Source organism: Dipodomys merriami, unplaced genomic scaffold (genome assembly GCF_024711535.1).
Source record: "Dipodomys merriami isolate MVZ:Mamm:240054 unplaced genomic scaffold, mDipMer1.0.p SCAF_215, whole genome shotgun sequence".
Classification (NCBI taxonomy): domain Eukaryota; kingdom Metazoa; phylum Chordata; class Mammalia; order Rodentia; family Heteromyidae; genus Dipodomys; species Dipodomys merriami.
Genome location: NW_027203549.1, coordinates 488,170 through 513,072, shown reverse-complemented (window position 1 = coordinate 513,072; position 24,903 = coordinate 488,170). Strand labels below are relative to the sequence as shown.

Sequence of the window (24,903 nt, the reverse complement as noted above, 5' to 3'; positions counted from 1 at the left end):
AGCTACTTGTATCTGAATAGGCCTATCTTTGTCCATGTTTGGGAAGTTCTCTGCTAGGATCCTGTTAAACAAATTTCCTAGGCCATTAATTTCTGTTTCTAGGTGGTCCTCTACACCCAATATCCTTAGATTAGGCTTTCTCATGGTGTCTTCCAAGTGTTGGATAGATCTATCATATTTCTTGGACTTGTCATGGATGGATATATGCTCTTACTCTATAATATCTAGGCTGTCTTCAATCCCTGAGATTCAATCTTCTGCATGCTCTAACCTGCTGTTAAGACTTTCTACTTTGTTTTTTATCTCTTTTCCTTCTAGTTGGTCAGCATTGATGGCTTCAAATTCTTTGTTGAAGCTTTGTTTTAGATCTTGTATGAACTTCTTTACTTCCTTAATTTGGTGTTCAGTGTTTATTCTAAAATCACTTAGTAGATTGGTTATGGTTTCCTTGGACTCCCATTCCTTCTGTTGGGTTCCATTCAGGATTCCCTTTGTGGTCCCCCTGACTTCCTTCAGCTCTTTGTTAATGGATTTCACTAATGCCTTTAGTGATATTTCTGTATTCTCTTCCTGCTTTCTCAATTCCTGTATTACTCTTTGATTAGCTTCCTCCCGTTCTCGGAATTCCTATAGTTCTCTTTGAGTGTTCTCAGCCTGCTCATGCCATTCCTGCCTTTCTCTTTGAGTATTATCAAGCAGCTCTTGCAAATCCTGTATCAATTTTTGAGTAGCTTCCTCACGCTTATGATATTCCTGTGTAAACTTTTGGATTGTCTCCTCTCTCTCCTTATCATGCTCATACAGAGTCCTTTTTAGGTTTTCAATCTTTTCCTGCATTGACCTTTTGTTTGCCTCCTCTCTTTCCATATCACGCTCATGAAGAGTCCTTTGTATGTTTTCAATCTTTTCATTTATCCCAATTACCAGCAGTGTTTGTAGAGCTATTTGGGAACTCTCCTCTGGATTATTCATTATCTGTTCTGTCCCCTGATTATCAAGATTGGGAATTGAGATACCCGGACTTGCCATTTTTCTTATGTTTTTCTGGCTTTCTCTGCCCATATGAGATGAAAATAGCACCAGTTTTGTGCTAGAACACTCTTTTAAGGCCAGCATCAAGCAATGTCTGAATTTGCACAGTCTATAGTCTACAGATACAATCTAGTTCAACAGATACATCGATTCAACATCAAACAATATATGTTAATGGGCTACGAACCGTAAAGAAGAATTTGGAAAACCAGAAATTATTAGGGTTAGGGAGAGATGTGGGTAAAAAATCTGAATAGATTGATGTGGGGAGGCACAAGGACAATTAACTAAGTCCTAATCTCAAAGCATGAAATAGATTGGGTAGGATGAAAGTAGAGAGAGAGAGAAAAAGAAGAAAGGGAAAGTGAAAAGAAAATAGACCAGAAAGAATAGAAAAGTAAAAATTAAAAATATTATGCAGATCCGAAATCAATCTATTTAGAGAAAAATGTGAATATAGTGGGAGAAGGGGAGTGATATAAAGGAGATGTGAAAAACTTAAAAATAAAAATGGTTAAAATATTGTATAGGTTTAAAGAGGTAGTACTTCTATTAAGGAATTTAAGTCTCAGAGGTTTTGAATTGAGTAATAAAGTTGTAGATTAAGTGTGTACATAAAGGGGGATAGGGTCTAATAGTCAACTACTGGTTTATCTGAGGATGTTCAAGACAAGAGTTAAGTCACATGAAGAAGAACGAAAGAAAGGAAAAGGTGAAAAGGATAAGAAAGGAAGAAAAGAAGATCAGAAGTTTAGTAGAGCTAAACAAAAAACAAAAAGATAATTAAAAAAGAAAAAAAGAGAAAGAAAACAAAAAAAAGAAAGAAAAACGCACACTCACATATCACTAAAATAAAAATTATGAGGAAAAAAAGTTACTGGAAAACAATTTTTTTTCAGAAAAGGCAAAACTTAAAGATTAAAAAAGTTTTAGAAAAGAAAAAAAACAATTTATATAAGGTACGAAGAAGAAAGAAGAAGAAGAAGAAGAAGAAGAAGAAGAAGAAGAAGAAGAAGAAGAAGAAGAAGAAGAAGAAGAAGAAGAAGAAGAAGAAGAAGAAGAAGAAGAAGAAGAAAGAAGAAGAAGAAGAAGAAGAAAAAGAAGAAGAAGAAGAAGAAGAAGAAGAAGAAGAAGAAGAAGAAGAAGAAGAAGAAGAAGAAGAAGAAGAAGAAGAAGAAGAAGAAGAGAAGAAAAGTTCTTTGATTTTTTTGGGAGAGGTGGGGAAAATCCTGTATCTCCCTTGTGTCTGTAACAAACCTCTTGTTGGATTCTCTGGTCTGCTTGTGGTCCTGTGGCTTGGTTGGTTTCTTAAGTCAGTTTGTTCGAGCAGGCAGAAAAATGCTTTGCTTTACCAATGATTTTGTGATCCTCCTCACAGGCTAGTTCAATAGGAGGCAGATCTTCTTTGAGAATCACAAAAGAGGAGGATGTAATGATGAGGCTAGTTTCTGGGTAGACTTGAGGCCTTTCAACAAACAGTAGCTTTTCCCGGGGATTTGTTTGTGAAAAACTCACGGAGCCCAGCTTGGAGTCATTCTCAGGGTTTCTGTTTACTGAATTTAAATTAATTGTCGAGGCTGCTAGAGGGAGGGGCAGCCTCTGGCTCTGATTACCCAGTGAAGAATACCACTCCTAGGGCTGGCACCCAAGCTGGGTGACTTTTCCCTGGGTGGAGCTGAGTCTGGCAAGTCACGCCGCCGTTAAGTTCTTGTGACCTGCTAAATGACTCGTTTTATTCCAAGGCCTGAGTTGGAGCTAGCAGCTCCACTGAGCTTTTTCGGTTTCCAAGATGGAGATCTCCAGTACGGTGGGGCGGCCAGAGGCGGGGTGGCCTTACCTCCTCTGCTCCCTGAGAAGGAGGGAGGATGTCGGGCTTCTACTCATGCTGAGTCTTGATTCCTGGGTCGTCTCTGGTCTGCAAACTGCAGGATGAAGATGTCTGTTCCTTGTCGGTTCTTGCTGGTGTTGAGTGGAATCCACTCGCACGCTACATCTGGTTCCTTCGTCCCTGACTCTCTGTGGCTCAGGTATGGTGCCTGCGATCACCACCGACGCCACCACTGCCACCGCCACAGCGGCTGTTGGCAAGAGCTCAGATCTTTCTACTTTCCTGGATTTTCCCTCTCTGGCCTGACTCTCTGTCCTGTGATTGTAGGGAGCCGAGGCGAGACTCCGCCCACTCCCTTGCAGTTTTTGAGGATTACCACTCCAGACGGTGCTTGAGTGACCGCCTACTCGACCAGCGAGGAAAAACGACCACCACACCAGGAGTCTTCTCAGATCACGCTTTATTGGAGAGCCTTTTAGTTGTAGGAGAGCTTGGGCGCGAGAGAGCATGCACCCGAAACACAGCCGCTTATATAGGGAATTCGAACACGGGTCTTTTCTATTGTTGGTCACCTGCCTTTTACCGTCACCAGTTGTCATGGGATTGGCTGGGGACACTACCGGGCTCGCGCACGCGCACAGCCCAGGGGTCCCGCCAAGCACCGTCTGGAGTGGTAATCCTCAAAGCTGCAAGGGAGTGGGCGGAGTCTCGCCTCGGCTCCCTACAGTTCCCCCTTCTTTGTTTTATGGCAACAGGTAAGAGTAGAGGTTGGGCCTCTGTCTAAGACATTAATGAGAGGACCTTGCACTGGCCTTCGCCTGAGGGGCGCCTTGCCCAGTGATGACCAGGCCCGTCCGATGCCTTTTTTGCAGAGGTGGGATCTTGGGCATCAACCTACTTGCAACCCAGCATGCTCGTCTTGAGGAGATGAGAACCATCTCCTCAAGTGCAGTGCACTTGCCTTGCACCCTGTCCCAAATTGCAAATTGCATACCTGTCCCGGTGCAATGGGATCCCCTGATCCCTCGGGGTGCTAAGGCTATGCAGAATGGTAAGGCTTAACTGCCTCTTAGGGCCGACAGCCAGATCTGGGGTGAGGATCCACTCTCCAAAGCGGCTAATGCTTGCGAGATAACAACCTTGTCCCTTCTGGTTTGGGCTCGAAGGCGACAGACCAACCATAGGCAGACCATGCATCCTCCCAAGCAGCAGGCTAAAAACATTCCGACTCCCACCCGCTCTTTGAAAAAGGACACCGCAGAGGCAATCCAGTCAGTAAATTGTAACAGGCCACAGCATCATCGGTTTAGCTATCACAGGGATTGCTATTAGCACTGTTGCTAACAGCAGGAAGATCAGCTGAGTGGATGGCATCTTCAAGATGGGGTTCTTCTGCAGTCTCCACTGGCCTGGTCAGTCTCGTTGGCACCCAGTGAGGTACTTCTTGACTCTGTGGAAAAACACAAACAGCTCCCCTGGATCTCGTTATTACCGGATCCGGTCCATACCATTTATTATTAATAACATCCTTCCACATGACCATGTCTTTAGTATCCATGGAGTCTCTTGTCATATGCCGATCTGCGGCAGACTGATCGTTGTCATTTAGAATTAAAAAATTAAGGGTAAAGAGCGCAAGAGAAAGTCTTTCCCTGGGGGACGCGGACTCAGCAACTCCCCCTTTTTGTTTTTGAAGCATTTCTTTTATGCTTCGATTAGCTCTTTCCACTATACCTTGTCCTTGAGGATTGTAGGGCAATCCGGTGGTGTGGGCAACCTGCATTTGTGCGCAAAAGGCGCGAAAACCATGGGAAGTATAAGCAGGGCCATTATCTGTCTTAAGTCTAAGGGGCTTTCCCCAAGCTGCCCAAGCTTCTAAGCAGTGTATTCTGACGTGAGACACCTTTTCTCCTGCCAAAGGTGTGGCATGAATGACACCAGAAAAGGTGTCCACAGACACATGTAAATATTTCAACTTACCAAATTCTGTCAGATGAGTAACATCCATTTGCCATAGGGCGTTTGGTCTCAACCCCCTGGGGTTTACCCCCACATGGGGAGGATGAAGAAAGGTAACACAAGATTTACAGGCTTTAACAATATCTCTTGCCACATGCCTGGACAAATTATATCTTTTCCTAAGGGTATTAGCAGGTACATGATACAATCTATGAAAGTCTTTTGCCAATTCTACAGGATCAGCAGCAACCAGAGCCATAGCCCGAGTTGCCTGGTCCACCAAATCATTACACCTTGCCATCGGGCCCGGCAACATAGAGTGGGCACGAATATGTCCAATATAAAAAGGATGTTTTCTGTTTAAGATAAGGGACTGAATCTTTAACAAAACATTAGAAATTGTACTGGCCTGCTTAATTGAAGCAGCAACTTCAAGAGAAGCAACGACATTTACAACATATAATGAATCAGAAAATAAGTTAAAAGGTTGATCAAATCTTTTAAAAACTTCAAGCACAATTAAACATTCAACAGCCTGTGGGGTATTCGGCCGAAAATTAAAGACTACCGGCTGTTTGTGTCCTTGAACAAAAAAGGCACCTTGTCCAGATTTTGATCCATCCGTAAAGATGGTCAGAGCATCAGCCAAGGGCTCCTTTGAAGTGACAACAGGAAAATACACTAAATTTTTGTTAACTATGGCAAGCAGAGGATGCTTAGGATAATGATTATCAATTACATTTGGAAATGAGCAAACAAGAATTGCCCACATATCCATTGTGGCTGCTAAAATTTCAACTTGCTCACGGGTGTATGGAACAATTAATTTATCTGGAATTTTTGCAAAGTGCATTAAACAACACTTTATACCCAAAATTGCCTCTTTTTTTAATTTTTTTTTATTTTTTTATTTTTTTTTAAATTTTATTTTTTTTTCTCAGATCAAAATTGCCTGTTTAGCCACTAATTCAGGAAAATACTGAACAGTTTTTGCTCCCACAGAATCATAGCATTAATAGTTAGCCTTTGAAGCAAGGCAGTGGTATAATTGGCCGTCACTCCATAAGTCCGGACTGCCTCAACTAAATCCTTAAGCTGGAAGTAGGAAACCGGCTCAAGAATTCTCTCATTAGTAATGGGATTTTCAAAAACTGGAAAGGCGGCCGCTAACGGCGACCAGGTGCTGCCTTTTATAAAGTGACTCTTCCCTGCCGGCGGGCATGGCGGGGGGGCTGACGGGTGAGGGGCAGCTCCGTTTCCTCTCCCTGGCTGGTGCGGTACTCCCACCCCTAGGGGGCGCCACCCTCCATATCTGTCTGCCACGTGCTCCGCTGCAGCCTCTTCTAACTCTTCACTATCAGCTGGATCGAGCTGCTCTCCCTCCTCCTCTAACATTTCTTCCTCTGAGTCACTCACAAGATTACTATATTCTTGGTCCCGCCCTTCCACATGTAGGGCTGAGAACCGGTTTGCTTTTAAAGAAGGGCGCGGGAGTCTCCTTGAGACCCCCTCCTCTCTGAAACCCTTCTCCTTTTGTGAGGGCTGCAGCCCCTCTTGCTTTAATTCTTTAGGATCCTTTTGTCTTTTTTCCCTTTTTCTTTTAGGCCTATTTTCCTCCCCCTTACTGTATGCTGACTCTGATAGACTATCCTGATGCCGTGTTAGTACTTTGCATCCTTCCTGGATTAAATCAAACCCTCCCTCCTCGAGGCAAGTGCGCACCATCAAAAAGACAAGCCACAAGGGAAGAAGCAATGCAAGCAACCAATAAATATCTAAATCTACAGTGAACAGCATACCGGGGGATATTTACCGACGTCCCCTCTCCGCGTGTTGAGTTCTGGCTCCAATTCGGCCTCTCGCGCGGGCCCCGTCCCAGGTTCGTTCCCGGGTTTCGGCACCAGTTGTAGTGACCGCCTACTCGACCAGCGAGGAAAAACGACCACCACACCAGGAGTCTTCTCAGATCACGCTTTATTGGAGAGCCTTTTAGTTGTAGGAGAGCTTGGGCGCGAGAGAGCGTGCACCCGAAACACAGCCGCTTATATAGGGAATTCGAACACGGGTCTTTTCTATTGTTGGTCGCCTGCCTTTTACCGTCACCAGTTGTCATGGGATTGGCTGGGGACACTACCGGGCTCGCGCACGCGCACAGCCCAGGCGTCCCGCCAAGCACCGTCTGGAGTGGTAATCCTCAAAGCTGCAAGGGAGTGGGCGGAGTCTCGCCTCGGCTCCCTACATGTGATGGCACACATGGTGTGATTCTCTGGCTTAGGACTGTTTACTGGAACACCAAACCTGCTTTCTATGCAAGAGCTTCTTTAGACTCCAGCTTCTCCTCCGCCATCTTTCCGGAACTCTGGTTAAGTTTCTTCAATTTCAAAACTGCTCGTTCATCCTTCATGTCCCTACAAAATATTTTCACAATGCAAAGCAACAGCAATATCTTACTTTAAAAAGTCATGGATTCCATGTTATTCTTCCAAGTGAATTGCCTGACATTGATGTCAAAATGTATTCAAGAGTTGTTTGTATACATCTATAATGTTTTCTGCAGAGTTTGTGATTTTTTTAAATCAGAAATAATTTTAACTTATCTGTGGAAATGAATAGTACAGAAACTAAAGTTATTCCTGATGCTTGTCTGAAAAAAGTATATTTATGTTTGTATAATGCCCATAATCTATTTCCTTCTCTCCTAGATATAATATTTTGAATTCTACGTTGTTTTATAATATATAGGTTAATTAATAAATGTGTCCATTCAAATTGCATTCCATATCGAAAAAATTTAAGATTTTTTTCCTAGGTCCTTATAGTATTTTATTTCTTTGGGATAAGATGACAATGTTATCTAATTTCAAGTTTTGTAAAGATTATGCTATGTAAAGGTCTTTCTAAGGTGAAGATTTAAACACTGATTTCAAACTAACCTTTAATTCTATGAATTATATATGTTGTTACCATTGTATTCTTGTAATCAACTTTTTAATAACTGTTTTTCATTTCTTGCATCTGAAAAATGAAAAATATGGAATACTTCACAAATTTTTATATGATCCTCGTGCAAGAGCCATGTTAATCTCTGTGTTGTTGTCATTTGGTTAGACCAGCTGCTGAAGCACATAGTATGCTCTAAATTTAAGTAGTTAATGATGCAATCTTTATACAGGCATATATCCTTGGTTGCCTATTTGTAACAATGAACCCTTATTGTTCCTAAAAATGTTATTGATCATATTTCTCTAAATTTCTGTGTATAGTGGAAAAAAACTTACATTGTTTGGTGTATTGCTTATATTTGAAATTTTTCTGTCAATGACTATTTTGTCTTTTTCATTTTAAATTTTGAAGCCTTTATAGCTAAGTCCAAAGGTGATGGCTTTTCAAGTATTTACTTATCAACTGAGTTAGCTTTGTGGAGCTAATGGATTCAAAGTAAGCCTTCTTAAAAGCTACTTCTAAACTTCCGCAGCTTAAAATTTCCCAAATGAGGTCTCAATGGTACAATTGTCTACCTGACCCTTTACCCTTCTTCCATGTAGGAAGAGACCAACCAGAATATCTTACCGTAGCAGCATAGATTGTCTTACTGGAACAAAACTAATCTTAGTTACAAGGGATCATAGAGAGATGAACAGTTGAGAACGAATTGTTCAGAAAAGAAGGTATTTTATAAAAAAAGGCATGAGGATGAATATACCCCTCTTCATGGGGAAGCCTACAGTGGACACTTAGATTTTGTCCATGAGTTGGTAGCTAAAGGCAGATATTCAAAGTATTTTTTAAATACCTTTGTTTATTATACCAAACATTTCAAAAGTAACTAAAGCCAAGAAAGTGAAAATATTGTTCATATTGTTACATTTCAAAAGTAACTAAAGCCAAGAAAGTGAAAATATTGTTCATATGCATGATTACCTAATGTCTTAGCCTGTCTACAATCCAACTAGGCAGTAACTTACACTACTGACTTTCTACCAACAAATATTTCCATAGCTCCTGGACAAGTCCTTATGTTTCTCCTCGATATTAGGCCTTAAATTGGTAATGTTTTAATCACTGTGTTTCCTCTTGTCTCTAGGCTGTAAATCTCAAAATGGTAAATCTTTAGATCTAACTCTACCAAAAACTGAGGTAGAGATAATGGAACAATACTTTAAAACAGAGTTGACTTTGATACCCTAACCACAACAGAACAATGGAAAATAATTTCTTATATTATATACACTTATATATTTTTATTTATGTGTGCTGATCTTAAATTTCACACAGTGAAACTTACTAGAATTAGATGATAATTTGACAACTAAATTGATATTTATTCCCATAAATAGATTTGAATATAAATAATTAGGTTTAGAATATTAGAATATAAAAAGTATCAATGCAATGTCTTAGGTATAAACTTGTGATACCTTCTAAGTGTTCTTGGTCTTCTGAATTCACATGGTAAAAACACAGTATTGTTTTCCTCTAATCTATAAAGGATTTTAATCTGCTGCTCTGTTTATTGTTTTAAGTCGCTGGTCCCAAACTTTTTTTCTCCATATTTCTGAAACATTCTTACTGATTATACCAAAATTTTGCTGATATGATGTCTAAAAGCTATTATTCTTCTGCAGGACCCACGGGTCCTAGGATACCAGATCCCAGTTATCTGCATCATCAGATAACGAGAGCAAAACTTCTCACTTAGGCCCATGCAACATGCCAATAGAAAGTAATTGAAGACCCGTCTCAATTTCTCATTTCCTGTAATATTTCAGGTCCTTAATTCCTTGGAGGATTTAGCAGTAAGCTATTGTGAAATGCAAGTCTACTTAAAATGAAGATGAGATCATAAAATATGAGAGAATGTACTGTAATACAAATTTCAAATTACAGATGACAAGCCCATTTGAGTGAACAAAATCACAAATATCACAAGATTATTTTTAATACCCCTCTCCTAATGATTAATGAAAGATTTTAGCCCAGCATAAGTAGGTCAAAAAATACTTCCTGGAATGGTCGATCCATATTTGTTCTACCAAACCTAGGAAATCTTGACTTAGAGGTGAAATATAATTTAGAAAAACTTTAATTGAGAAGATCCTTAGTGCTGCAAAATCCTGTTACTTCAGTAAAACTTGGTTCTCTAGTACAAAAATATTGTCATTCTCAAACCAATGATAACCTACATTTAATCTTCTGAAAGTATATTCCTTTTCAAATAAACCTTTAAAAATCGCATTCGCCAGAATAACTCTTGACAAGTAGATGATAGTGACATTACAAGTTTTTCAATGTAAGGGTAAGTTACAGTACAATTGATTTATTTAGCCAGCACTAATCCCAAACAAGTTCAACCATTCATTAAAGTGTAGAAATATTACCCCCCCCACACCATTGGCGTTGTTCCATAGGTGCCTTCCAGAAATGTGTTAAACAGAACAGCATCCCATAATTTCAAACCCAAATACTAGCTAATAAAGTAAACTTCATCACATAAGAAGGTACATTTTAAAAAGTCACTAATAGTTGCCTTATCATGTGTTGTTTTATGTTTTCCCTGTCTAACATAGTAAGAAATATGACTTTAAGTATTGAATATGGGTACTCATCAGAGATGTGACAAATATAAAATCTGTCTTCTATTTCTATCATATTCCTCTATAGTAGTAAATCTTAGTTTTCTTCTTTTTCCAAAACTTATAGGTAGTAGAAAATATTAACCCATGTAGAATAAAATAATCACACCATTTTACAAAGCCATTTATAAAAACTGGTAGGAATAAATTCTAAGCCATTTTTAAATTTTCTTGTTGACTAAAGATTAATTTTCCAAATGGATGAGAATAAAATCATGTGTAGGTGCTTCACATCTCCAGTCTTGCAAATGAATTATGGAAATATAAGCTGACATCAGTTCATGTATATGTGGGATTGAAACTGCATGGGATGTATATAAACCTTTCAAAATATTAACAGACAGTTTAACAGAATGACTATCAAGAAATTGAAACCCGAGAGGAATAATGGTAAAGACATAGAATGAATGAAAAATGGAACAAGGGACAAGTATATCTAGAAAACTCAATATACGCATGAAGTGGTAAATCTGAAATGAATCTTGGAGAAGGGATTGGTTGAGAATGCTAGAAGGAGTGACTCTGATCCTGGAGCATTTGACAATTAGATGGACATATTTAATTGTAACAAATTTGCACAACCTTTGAAATTCAGTTAAAAAACAAAACAAACAAAAAACAAAAATCACAACTAAACAGAAACAGCAATCTCTAGACAGTATGAATATGACCTATCAAAATTTTAGACAGTTAATGAAGGGCAGTCTTGGGAAAAGCAAACAAAGCTGTTCAAAGAGGGCAGTTTGGGGTAGGGGAGAATTTAGAACAGATTAAGTACATTGTCAAAGGTTATAAATGACCTACATCTACTGCAAATATTTTCATCTGCAAGTGCTCTTTGTCTGAACTGGACACTCCAGTCATGAGGCACACTTGATAGCTTGTGAAGATAGAATGGAAGAAACAAGATCAAGAACGCATTACTCCACTGGAGAGAAAACATTTCTCTATGTTTTCTCTCCTCTGTCTTCATTACTCTTTTTTCATACTTTTAATAAACTCAAGTGATTTTGAATTATATCTTTCCTTCTTTGTTCTGGCAAAGTAATTGTTCAAAATATTTCACTAAATTTTATTTCCCATTATTTACTATCATAGTGTTTACTTGTCCGAGTGAGTCCATTAAACTTCCCCTTTGCATTTGGTTGCCAGGAAAACTCAACATTTATGTTAATGAGGATAAACTGTAATGCAAAACTTTGTCTCCAAAAAACCAGTCCAAGAACCTGTAATCACAAATATTTAGCTATAATTTTTTTTCCTTTTTCTTTTACCTTGCAAATCTTCTCGTGTCTAAAGTTTCCTCAAAAATAAATACTCTACCTTGAGCGCATTGGCACCCACCCCTAGGTGTCTGGACAGGGAACAGACCTAAGAAAGGAGACATCCAGTTTCAAAGGTGAATCATCTGGGGTTGAGGAACACCCGAGAACTCTTCATTTGTTTGTTTAGCTTTACTTGATAATGTAACCCAGTTCTTGAATGTCAGTAGATTAGAATAAATTTAGGGCATTAAATATTAAAAATAAAACAAAAATAAATAAATACTCCACCACTTTTTGCTTCAATCACTTCTAACCTCAAAGATATATTTGCTAACAAGATGCTTAGAAGAAACCGAAGAATACTCCACTTTTATCTTCTTTCTTAAGACTCTCCTTAGATACCATATCAAGAACAGTGAAGTTATCCTTTGCAGAATTATTTCAATAGATTATTTTTCTCATGGTCTTGCATTTGGTCAACAAGATGTATGGAGCATAGAGTTAAATCACCCATTCCTTGGATTACAGTGTCTGTTAAAAGGCAATACTTCTATGTCCTACTTCTCTGTTCTCCTCTTAGCTCTTGACTGATTTCCAATTAATCACAGCTTCTTGGCTTCAGGTCTAGTAAAGCTGAAGGACTATAAGGCCTCCCGCACTGCTATATCTTCATGGTTTCTCTTTCAAAACTCTTTTATTTGGATATGGAATTTATTTTCATGTCTTCAATTTGTTCTGCAATACACTGAGCCAAATAGACTCTAAAATCACTTTAGGTTGCAAAAACATTAAGACAATCTATATCAATAAGTTTTGGCCTCCCACCACTGCAGAAGACAATACGCTTAGCTAGGGCTTCTAAGAACGCGTTTGCTTACCTTTTCAATTTTCCCAATTCTTTTCTGATCCCAAAAGTTTTTGGCTTATGTAATAAGAGAAGTCTTCACTATCTCATGTTAATAAGGATAATATTCTTGAGCTACTTAGAAATGTGAAATCATTGGTTTGAAGTATCCAATCAGATTTTTTTCTGTGTTTCACTGCTTCATGAGGAAAGACATTGTGGAAAGTATTACAAACAGAAAAGTGTAAACCCAATACCTTCTTTCATTGTGGAGGACACTCTCTCCCTAAATAATTTGAACCAAATTATCTTTTTCAGAAAATTACTGTTTGGTAATTGAAGTCAATTCACAAATTTTCATTTCTTATTTTTTTAAAAAACTTTGAGTTTAAATACCACTACAACCTTGTTTTTACCCATTAAGAGTATTTTTCCTGGTTAAGGACAATTCTCAAGGGAACTTAAATGATTTACAGCAAGGTTTGTGAGGTTTGTTGGTTTGGTGTGAAAAACAGCCATCTTCACCCACATTGCTCCCTCTCAGCTAAGTCTCTATGGATTTCTTTACATGAAAGCCTATTTTTCCAAGTAATTTTAAACTTTCTTAATAGGCTAAGTTGTGAAAAATTTGACCAATTAAAATTTACCTGTCATAAATTTTTAAACTTTTTTGAAATTCCTTTATCAGAATCGCAAATTCACCAATCCTAATTCCAACTTTACCATAAAAACAGTTAATATGTTTTTTCCTGATATGCTCTCCATGAAACTATTATTTTCCAGTGGCTGTGTTATGCATGTATATGGTCATATGAGCGGATGCTGAGCAAAATGAACTCCAAGCTATGGAAACAGACATATTTATTTACAGTTGTTGTTTCTAATGTACAATGTGATTTCTATTTCCTCTATGGTTTATCCCCTGCTGTATTTGATTTTGGTACCCTGTGTATTGTGCATACATTTACCTTAATTAGGGAAGGGAACATGAACAACAAAATGGCAAGACAAAGGACAAAGGGCAAACCAATGCAATAGCAATACTCACAAGAAAATAAATTGGAAATGTACATTACAACTTGTGAGGCGTATTGGGGTGAATTAAAACTGTGAGAAAAATGAGAGAGGGGGTAACAAGTTTGAAAAGTTGTGTATTTACTAGCTTACAATTGTGCTTACCACTGCACATAACTTTGACATTATAATTAAATTTAAAAAATAAGCTGCATGAAATAAAATTTCACTGTATTGGTATAGTAAATATTATTCTTTATGTAGTAACTTTTTAAAAATCAGTACTATTTGACATCTAATTTGAATTAATTACCCATTTTTAATCAAAGGGCCATCAACTTGAATGTTATCCAACTAGGCAATATTTTCACAATATACTTGCCAATATTTTGAAAAAAGAATAAATTTAGTACTTTCTCATACTAAAACAGAAAACACTTTAATTCTACGGAAACCCAGAACTTTTGAAAGTAAATAAGTTGTTAAGAGAACAGAATATATGTGTTCTTCAACATTCATATGAATAATAACTACTCATTTTGAAATAATGAACATTCCATACCTGAGAGATTCAAAATAGTATTTGTGTGCATGTTATGAAATTCTGCATTAGATGCATTTTCCAATGGGGTGTTACAGATAGAGAAATGAACAGAAAAATATCCACATTCTGGTATAGTATAAAACTATGAAACGTCAGTTAAAATTTGCCACGCCGACCCCAGTAGAGTCTGCTTAGCATGGGAAACCATCTATCAGACCATGATAGGGGCTTCGAGACCTATCTCTGAGTTTTGGGACTTCACCGAAGTCTACCTCAGAGAATGGGGCTTTACAGAAACCTATCTCCAAGTTTTGGGACTTCACCAAAGTCTACCTCGGAGAATAGGGCTTCTAAGAGGCCTACTCCTGGGAAAAGGCTGGCAAAACCCCTGGAAAAGATGTGTTTCTGCCTATCTTTTCCTCATAAGAGTGCCTATTAATCTTTTACTGCTTGTACTGCTCTTTGTACTTACTCATTGTCAACGTTCCCTTATTCAAAGCTCTTTCTTAAGAGTGTTGACGACTCCAATATCTGACGAGTGTCTTAAAAATATGACTGACTCACCAGAGTTAAGTGCTACCCTGAAACCCCTCTTATGGAGGCTAGTAGACAAGTTATAAGTAAATATAAAAGTATTGGGGGTTTCACAAAGTCACTTCAGCAGAAGGAATTGTTTGTAAGAGATTTACAAAAAGTTGTAGGCGCGGCTAGAACAGAAAGAACGTATGGCAATTGCTGAGATAACTACTTAGTAGAAAGAACTTCCTCATTTACTAAGAGACTTGCTAAATCTAAGTCTCCTTGGTGCTTACTATTAAAGAAGGAACAGGAAAGATCTTAATGGGACAGTTAAGGCCTCTATAGAATAAAGTAGTGGTTAATTGGTGACAATCATCGAAACCAATTGTATTTCTTAAAAATAGAGGTAAAGCCGGAAACAAGTGCCTATCAGGCGACCAGCTGGTGACCGCCCAAGAATGAAGCCCTGCAGCAAGATTATGTAACCTTTTTGCCCTTTCTTATGGAGACTTTTTGCTATAAAAGTTTGTTATCCTCTGCATTAAATCGCACTCAGCACTCAGCACTCAGCATCCACTCCTAATGTGTGTGAGTTGTCTGTTTGCCATCTCCCCGTCCTATTCCAGATTCCTCCCCTAGGTATCCTCCGTCGTCCCCACAGAACCCGGTCCACGGCAGGTGGTACCCAACGGGAGCGGGGGGACACCAGGTTGCCTAAGGAGGGGTGAACCGGCCCAGGTCGGAAACGGAGTCACGGCCTGCCAAGCCTATGTATTACTTGCATCCTTAACCACTCTGTGTAGGAATTTGCAGCCCAGCACGAGAGACCCTGTTGCTGCTACTGCTACTGCTGAACACCTTAATGGGTAAAGTTCAACGACGGCCTGACAGTCAACCGGAGATACTCCTGCTTGATTCCATCACCTGAGTCGGCTTCCTGGTTGAAAGCTGCTAAATCTAAGATCTTGTGGGACATTCTTTTGGGTGATATCCAGAAACCCTCTCTTCCCACAGTGGGTATTGGGGACAAGGATATCACTGGCTTGCTTGTTTTAGGCACTTCAGTGCATAGTGACTGGAAATCCACTCTATGGTCACAGCCTAGTTTGACTCTGGTATGGTAATAACCTGAGTGTGTTATCAATGGAGGTAATACTCTTAGCCTTAAAATCTAGCAAGCTTCTGCATCACGGTGGTGCCTTAAGGCTGTTCTAAGATAAAGGTTCCGCAAGCCAAAGAAAAATTGGGCAGTTTTAAACTACAGCCACAAGATGGTCAAGAGATTGTAAAGAAAGAGGGAAGTAAAGAAAGCCTTGGAAAGAGAATTGGGGAAATTTGAAAAGTAAGGATTGTCTTTAAGACAAACCTCAGAAAGTTTAAGTATGTCGCAAATGGTATGACTATGTCTTAAAATTGGAGCTTACAAGTACAGCTGGTATAAAATTGAATTAACTGATACACGGAGTCAGGACTGGCAAAAATTAAAAAAAAAAAAAAAGGGACAAATGCCACGCCGACCCCAGTAGAGTCTGCTTAGCATGGGAAACCATCTATCAGACTATGATAGGGGCTTCGAGACCTATCTCTGAGTTTTGGGACTTCACCGAAGTCTACCTCGGAGAATAGGGCTTCTAAGAGGCCTACTCCTGGGAAAAGGCTGGCAAAACCCCTGGAAAAGATGTGTTTCTGCCTATCTTTTCCTCATAAGAGTGCCTATTAATCTTTTACTGCTTCTACTGCTCTTTGTACTTACTCATTGTCAACGTTCCCTTATTCAAAGCTCTTTCTTAAGAGTGTTGACGACTCCAATATCTGACGAGTGTCTTAAAAATATGACTAACTCACCAGAGATAAATGCTACCCTGAAACCACTCTTATGGAGGCTAGTAGACAAGTTATAAGTAAATATAAAAGTATTGGGGGTTTCACAAAGTCACTTCAGCAGAAGGAATTGTTTGTAAGAGATTTACAAAAAGTTGTAGGCGCGGCTAGAACAGAAAGAATGTATGGCAATTGCTGAGATAACTACTTAGGAGAAAGAACTTCCTCATTTACTAAGAGACTTGCTAAATCTAAGTCTCCTTGGTGCTTACTATTAAAGAAGGAACAGGAAAGATCTTAATGGGACAGTTAAGGCCTCTATAGAATAAAGTAGTGGTTAATTGGTGACAATCATCGAAACCAATTGTATTTCTTAAAAATAGAGGTAAAGCCGGAAACAAGTGCCTATCAGGCGACCAGCTGGTGACCGCCCAAGAATGAAGCCCTGCAGCAAGATTATGTAACCTTTTGCCCTTTCTTATGGAGACTTTTTGCTATAAAAGTTTGTTATCCTCTGCATTAAATCGCACTCAGCACTCAGCACTCAGCATCCACTCCTAATGTGTGTGAGTTGTCTGTTTGCCATCTCCCCGTCCTATTCCAGGTTCCTCCACTAGGTATCCTCCGTCGTCCCGACAGAACCCGGTCCGTGGCAAAAATTAATTCTTCAAGAGTAAGCAATTGTTTAACAGATTAAGCTATTATTTCTATGACCATCAATCCCAAGGTTTATGCAATAAAGTCATCCTAGACCAACAGTTTCCAACTTGTAGGGTGCACTTCAAAATTCCCTTAATTCACATCACGAATAGCTTATCTCCATAGTGAAAAAATACTACACCTTTGCTAATGTGATGCCCTCCGTGTTCTGGAAAAAGCACCACAATAAACTGGGTTGCATCATTTTTCCTCCACTGGTATTCTTGCAAATATTATTTATATTTATACTTTTTAACTATCATAGATAAACAGGATGCTAATATCAGAAGATTACATTTCAAAGCCCACCCAGGCAGGAAGGTTCCCTAGATTCTTATCTCCAATAAACTTCTCACCAAAACCAGACACAAGTGGTACTGATGTTGAAGTGTTAGGGCATGAGCCTTGAGCATAAACAGCCTCAGAGACAGTGTCCAGGCCCAGAGTTCAACACCTAGGACAAACCAATAAAACAAAAACAAAAACAATCCCAAAACGTAGCATTTTTCTCATTGTATACAGAGACATGTCATTAAGGAAATTGCTTCCTGTGTTACATACAGGTCGAAGAAAGAAGAAGTCACACAATTATTCTCTTCATACAATGTTATACCAAAGCCTCAAATAATTGCTCTTTTTCTAAATTTATAAATTAATATCATCATTTGTTGGCAACTCTGTCTACATTATTCACATTATCATTTTATACATAAACTGTTTTTTAATATCTATTAACGGAGTTCTTATTATAACTCCCTTGAAAGTATATTCTAGGCAAATAGAATGCAAGAAACATTTGTAAATTTGTCAATTAAACCCTCTACTTAAAAAGAATTTTGTAGTATCCTATAGAATATGAAATTACAAACAAAACCAAAATATATATTTTAAATCTAAACTCTAATTTAACAAGGTCTATAAAGTCCTACATTAGACCAAGTTTGCTATATGTCCAGGCTTAAGCTTTTGCAATCCTTCATCCTTTCCTTGGAATCTAACAGAATGAAGATTACTTAATTTTTCAAATTTTGGATGGGAATCATGAGCCATTTTGCATCTAAGAATGTTTCTAATGAAGAGAGCATTTAAAAGCACAACTGAGGATTATATATGAGTTGCATTTCAATAGGAAATTACTTCTCAAAACATAATGACAAAATTAGCCCAAACTTCCAACTGCGTATTCCTTTCTTGTTTGGTTACTTTTATTAAGACAAAATTATACTACCTGGTCCAGGGAAGGTATCACTATGTAATTCCAGTTTCTAATCTCCTGTCAGTCTGAGTGCTAGAATTCTAGGCTTGTATCACATTGACCTGCCAGAGTTTCTTGGTTTATTTAATCTAGATACAGACTAGCAATTCTGAACTTCTCCAGTGATATCATCCACTAGACTGCTCAGACTGTTCATGGACTATATTAAAAGATGTTCTAACATTTCACAGAGGATATGATCATTTTCAGATACACCTGTGGGGTCTCTGATTCATTCCTACATGGATCCGATCCCTTTCATAATGATTACTTGTCTCTCTTACTATCTCTGGTCCATATCTATGTAATATTCTTAAACTTTTTTGAAGAAACTTCACTTGAGGAATTTCTAACATTAAAAATTATCACTTGATTCTAGTCTTACTGAGGACATATTATCTATTGTGTCCTAACTTTTCTATATCTTCTGAGAATTGCTTCATTTGTGTATTTGTGTGTGCACATATAAGTGCCTCTGTGTTTATGTGTAAGTTTTTATGTATATATGCAAAAGCCTCAAGCTCTTATTCAGCCATCTTGCTCATGACTGGTATTCCATCACTTGAACCATTCTTCTAATACAGCTTTTGGCTGGTTAATTATAAATAGTGTCTCAAAGACTGTTCTGCCCAGGCTGGATGCTAACCTGAGCTGAATAGCAGAGGGACAGAGCCAAGGACCAGAGTTCAAGTGCCAAGACCACCATCAAAAAATATATATATATAAGTAAAGGAAAGAAAAAAAATGTGATCTTATCCACCAGTTCATGGCTAGTATAATCCCTGCTCTCTCAAGATGGACTTTTTTTCCAGTTAAGTCCATGCTCTTATATGTGAATTGCATTGTAAACAGAATTATTCTTCCATTCTACTTTCTACAAATTTGCATGATTAACAAGCATGATTTAGAAAGAGAGTGGCCTCATATTTCGTGTTCCACGTAGGATTAATGCATTCCCTATAGAGGGAATGCATTAATAAATCTACATACTGGACTTGGCTTTATTGTTTCAATGTTGTCTTATTTGTAGAGTCTTCTATAGTGTAATGAACCCTTAAACTTAAACACAGAACTTCTCTTTCTCCTATTATTGCTATTGTTTCCCTTACTGTTAACTCGTGTAAACTTGGGAAATAATGTGCAGCACATACACTCCTTAAAAAATGATCTGAGAACCTTCTTCCCATTTAAAATTCGCCTTATTTACAGAGGACTTAAAAAGTTTGAACTCAATATACTCATGAATAATGTATTTATAAGCAATATAAATGGTATTTTCTCTTTACTATGTTTCTCTGAAACATGTGTTACCTCAGGTCCAAAGGTGTCCTTGGGTTATTTTGGTGAAGCTAGAAAACATTCATTATACCTCAAGCATCACCATCGATTGTTCCTGGAAGTAACTGTTACTGGATGTGGAAACTGATCCTAGGAGAAAAATGGAACACAGAGGATTGACAAAGTTCAAGTTAACTTGTGTTTTCCTTTTTACTGTATAAGAAAAGGACAAAGATGGTAACGAGGCAGTAGGGAAATACCAAAGCTCTCCCCAACCAAAAAGAGAGTTTGAGTTCCAATGCTTAATCTCCCCAAGAGACCAACAATAACAAAAAGATGAACATTCAGAGAAAAACAGGAGGTGGAAAATAACAAAAAAGAAAGAGAGGAAAAGAAGAATTTCAGAACAGAGAAGAGCGAATACCCCTCCCCCAACATTCACTGGCCACACGGCAGTGTGCCAAGCCATGGCCAGCCGGCGCTGCGGGGGCTTCCCGTATCCAAGAGACACAGGGGACTGCCTGCATATCACCTGCTCAGAAGCCGCCTGAGGTACCAGTTTACAGACCCGCTGATCGCCACAAATAGAGAAACCTACCAGCTGTGAGTCTCCACTATGATCCCACACCCACCCCTCACTTTCCACCCAAGCAGAGAGGCTCCATCCCGCCAAAGCCACCCAGCACCAGCAGCACATCAAAGGGAGCTGTCTGCAGATAGCACAGAAGTGACCTGAGGTACCGGTGTCAGCCCCGCCAATTGTGACGACATGGTGGGGGCCACTGGGGTCCCAGAGACACAGAGGGCTGCCTGCAGATCACTCATGCAGAAGATGCCTGAGGTACCGGTGTCAGACCTGCCGATTGTGACAACCTGGCGGGGGCTGCCAGGGTCCCAGAGACACAAGGAGCTGCATGCACATAACTCGTGCAGAAGCCGCCTGAGCATGGACACTGTGGACCCGACAGCTTCGACAGAAGCAGACACAGAAGAGAATCACACAGAGCCACCACTGCCCAGCCTAGCCCGCAACCACCCCAACTGAACTCGGATTGCAACAGCAACTGACAACCTACACCACACAGAAAGAACTAGCTCCAGGGTGAATACCCCACAGGGGACAGTGTATCCCTCAAGGGAGACCAGAGCTTGAGGGAATCTTGAGACCCTGACCCAGACTCCCCACCCCAACACCCGGACCACAGGACCCACTGAAACTGGGAACTGCTCGAGAACTCCACCGGCCCTTGGAGCACACTCTGCTGGGCAGGCTAGAGCAAGAGCACCCCTGGAAGGGAGCTTAAACACCCAAGCCAGGAACAGTGCCGCTGGGTCCAGACAACCAACAGTAGAAGAAATGTAAACTGTGTACCCCAGGCTGCATAACCTAGGTGGTATACACAGCAGCACAGGCCTAACCAGCATGCCCCAGGTGGGGGGCCAGAACCAGGCCTGGCAATCCGGTGCCTGAACAACACAACCAATTCCTCCCAACTGAGCATAAGCCTCAGCAGAGAGATGAAAAACAGGGAACTGCACCCCGTGGGAAGCACACCTGTGACAACAAAAGACCTGGAGGCTCAGTACAAGAGAATCCAAAAACCCACCAAAACCCGACCCATAAATTCTAGGCTGGGATTGGGCAACACAGGCCACCTGCACCTGTTAGTAGGCAGGAGCTCAGGCTGGTAAGGTGGCTCAGCAGTAGAGTGATAGTCTTGGATGCATGAGACCCTGGATCTGATTCCTCAGCATTACATGAGCAGAAAGGGTCAGAAGTGGTACTGTGGTTCAAATGGTAGGGTGCCAGCCTTGAGCTGAAGAGCTGAAGGACAGCACCCAAACCTAGAGTTCAAGCCAACAACTGGCCCCCCCCAAAACCAACCAACCAAACAAACAAAAACATCAGGAGCCCATAGCCGACTCAAGCATCTGGGAGAGTGCATCCAGAGCATCTGATCTTGCCAAGAGCACCCATAGGAGCAAACATGAGCAGTCTAGGGTGCACAACCCTTCTAAAGGCGGGAATTACCAGCAATCTACAGCAGAGAGCTGAGAATCCTATATAGATCAGACCAGCAGCTGGAGGTACGCCCCCAACAGAACCCAGATCAGGCACAGACTCTCTCTACCAATACAGAATCAGCAACCAAGCAAAGACAGACACACCAAAACAAAATTGCAGATTAGTCTCCAATAATACCTGAACCCCCATGAGAAAATCACAGAGAAAAATTACAAGGTTTATCACTACCCAGGATAGCAAGCTATCCTCAATAGCCAGCAGCCACGCAGGGGATAGCCCCAGTGGGAGCAAAGCAGGAATGGAAGACAAAAGCTACATCCAAGGGATGCTGGAGGCAATGACTCAAGAAATAAAGTGAGAAATAGACCAGAAATTGAAAGAGCACAAGGATGAGCTATCAAAAGAGATACAAGATATCAAACAGGAGATGCTTGCAAAAATAGAGTCTGCACAAACCTCAGTAAGAAGTGAGATAAATGCCAAATTAGAGGTAGAACATACCTCATTAAGAGGTGAGATCAATAGTTTGAGAACCAACATCGAATCTATAAAGGAATCCGTTTCCTCCATACAAAACACAATAGAATCCATGGTCAACAGAGTGAACGAAATGGACTGTAGAGTGTCAGATACAGAAGACAGAATACACCAACTGGACCAAAAAGTGACAGATATGGAAAAATCACTCAAATTAAGCAAAAGGGAAATTCAAGAGAAAGAAGATAATGCAAAGAAATTTTACCTTCATATAATTGGAGTGGATGAAGGTGAGGAATTTCAGAGCAAGGGAAGGCAAAAGCTAATCAACAAGATAATCGGTGAAAAATTTCTCCACCTCAAAAAAGAACATCTTACCTACATAACAGAAGCATATAGAACACCCAACAAGCAAGATCCCAGGAGAAACATTTCTAGACACATTATAGTAAAAATGATAGATCTGAATAATAAGGAAACAATCTTGCATGCAGCAAAAATCAAGAAGTAGCTATGCAACAATGGGAAGAAATTAGAATCATTGCAGATCTCTCCACACAAACACTGAATGCAAGAAAGGCCTGGGAAAGTACCATACGAACCCTGAGAGCCAATAACTGGCAACCCATACTGATATACCTGGCAAAGCTATCATTCACATTCAATGGAGAACTGAAAAATTTTAATAGCAAAGAAAAACTAAATGAATATATAAGCGTTAAGCCAGCATTACAAAGAATACTAAGAGGTGGGACATAACCTGAAGAAAGAAACCAGGAACTGGGACCTGCACCCAGACAGACATTAATCAACTTCTAACTGAGCAAGCACAGGAGGAAAGGAAAGAAGAAAAACTCAGGAAAACAGGGAATGACAGGGACAACAATGCATCTCTTTATACTTTCTCTTAATATTAATGGGCTTAATTCACCAATCAAAGGAAAAAGAACTGCAGACTGGATCAGAATTGCCTTCAGGAGACCCACTTCTCAGCCAAACATACAAACAAATTCAGAGAAAAGGGTTGGAAAAGGATCTACCAATCAAATGCCCCCAGTGAGAAAGCAGGTGTAGCTATCCTGATATATGACAAAATAGAATTTTCATTAAAATCAGTACAAAAAGACAAGGACGGACACTCCATATTAATAGCAGGAACAATCCAAGAGGATGTATTACCATCATCAACTTATATGCCCCAAATATTTGTGCACCCAGATATGTTAAACAAATACTCTCAAACTTACAGAATAAAATAGATCCCAATATGAAAATACTAGGAGAATTTAACACACCACTCTCACCAAAGGACAGGTCTATCAACCAGAGGATTGGCAAAGAAGCTACTGAATTAATTGAGGACATACTTCAAGCGGAATTAACTGACATCTACCGAGTATTTCACCCTAAAACAACACAGTACACATTCTTCTCAGCAGCTCATGGAACTTTCTCCAAAATAGAACATATCATAGTTCATGCAAGGAACTTAAGAAAATACAAAGGGATTGACAAAATCCCCTGTACCCTATCAGACCACATTGGAATCAAGCTAGTTCTCAATAACAAAGCATACTGCAGAAATTTCTCTAATAAATGGATATTGAACAGCACACTCCTTATCAATGCCTGGGTAACGGAAGAGATCAGAGAAGAAATAAAATATTTCCTACAACTCAATGAAAATGAAAACACTTCGCAAAGAAACTTGTGGGACACAACAAAAGCAGTCCTGAGGGGCAAATTTATTGCCCTCAGTGCCCACATCAAGAGAATGGAGACAGACCAAGTAAATAATCTCATGTTGCATTTAAAACAGGTAGAAAAACAAGAAAAAATGGAAACTAAAGTTAATAGACGGAGCCAGATAACCAAATCAAGAGCAGAGATTAACCAATTACAAAATCAGAAAATTATAGCCAAAATTAACCAAACAAAAGCTGGTTCTTTGAAAAAATAAAGAAAATTGATGGACCATTGGCAAGATTAATTTAAAAAAGAAGAGAGGAAACACATATTAACGGGATTAGAGATGCCACAGGAAAAAAATCACAATATGTAAACAAGATATCCAAACAATCCTAATGGACTACTTACTTTCAAAATTTATAATCTTTAATGGAAGAAAACCTGGCAGAAATGGAAGCATTTTTAGAGAAATACAAGTTGCCCAAACTGAGCAAAGAAGAAATAAACCAATTAAATAAGCCAATAGCCTACAACAAGATACAGAAAGCTATCAAAAGTCTTCCAACAAAAAAAAAAAAAGCCTCAGGGTCTCTATTCAGAAAAGTTCGGCCTGAGCCAAGGAGACCTAAGGTTTCTCCTATTCCATCCTGTAATGTTTTCAGAGTGTCTGCTTTGAGTTCAAGGTCTTTGATCAATTTGGATTTGATTTTGGTGCAGGGTGATATACAAGGATCTAGCTTTAGTTTTCTACATGTAGTTAACCAATTTTGCCAGCACCATTTACTGAAGAGGCTGTCTTTCTTCCATTCTATTGTTTTAGCTTCCTTATCGAAGATTAGATGGCTATAGGTCTGTAGGTTCATTTCTGGGTTTTCAATTCTATTCCATTGGTCCTGAGGTCTGTTCTTATGCCAATACCAAGCTCTTTTGATTACTATGACTTTATAGAAGAGTTTGAAATTTGGTATTGATATTCCTCCAGCAGTGTTCTTTCCGTTGAGGAGCGTTTTTGCTATTCGG

General features: G+C 39.4%; 1 long non-coding RNA gene and 1 pseudogene across 1 annotated transcript in view; both read right to left on the bottom strand.

The window, feature by feature from the left end:
• Positions 1–6,837: 6,837 nt before the first annotated feature.
• Positions 6,838–24,903, bottom strand: part of LOC138834441 (uncharacterized) — a 33,670-nt gene continuing 15,604 nt past the window's right edge. The window contains exons 2-3 of the long non-coding RNA XR_011374107.1: positions 19,725–19,841; positions 6,838–7,227 (exon numbers count right to left, since the gene is read on the bottom strand). This is a non-coding gene — a long non-coding RNA (uncharacterized lncRNA). The remainder of the gene's footprint in view (positions 7,228–19,724; positions 19,842–24,903) is intronic.
• Positions 7,845–7,944, bottom strand: LOC138834455 (U6 spliceosomal RNA; annotated as a pseudogene).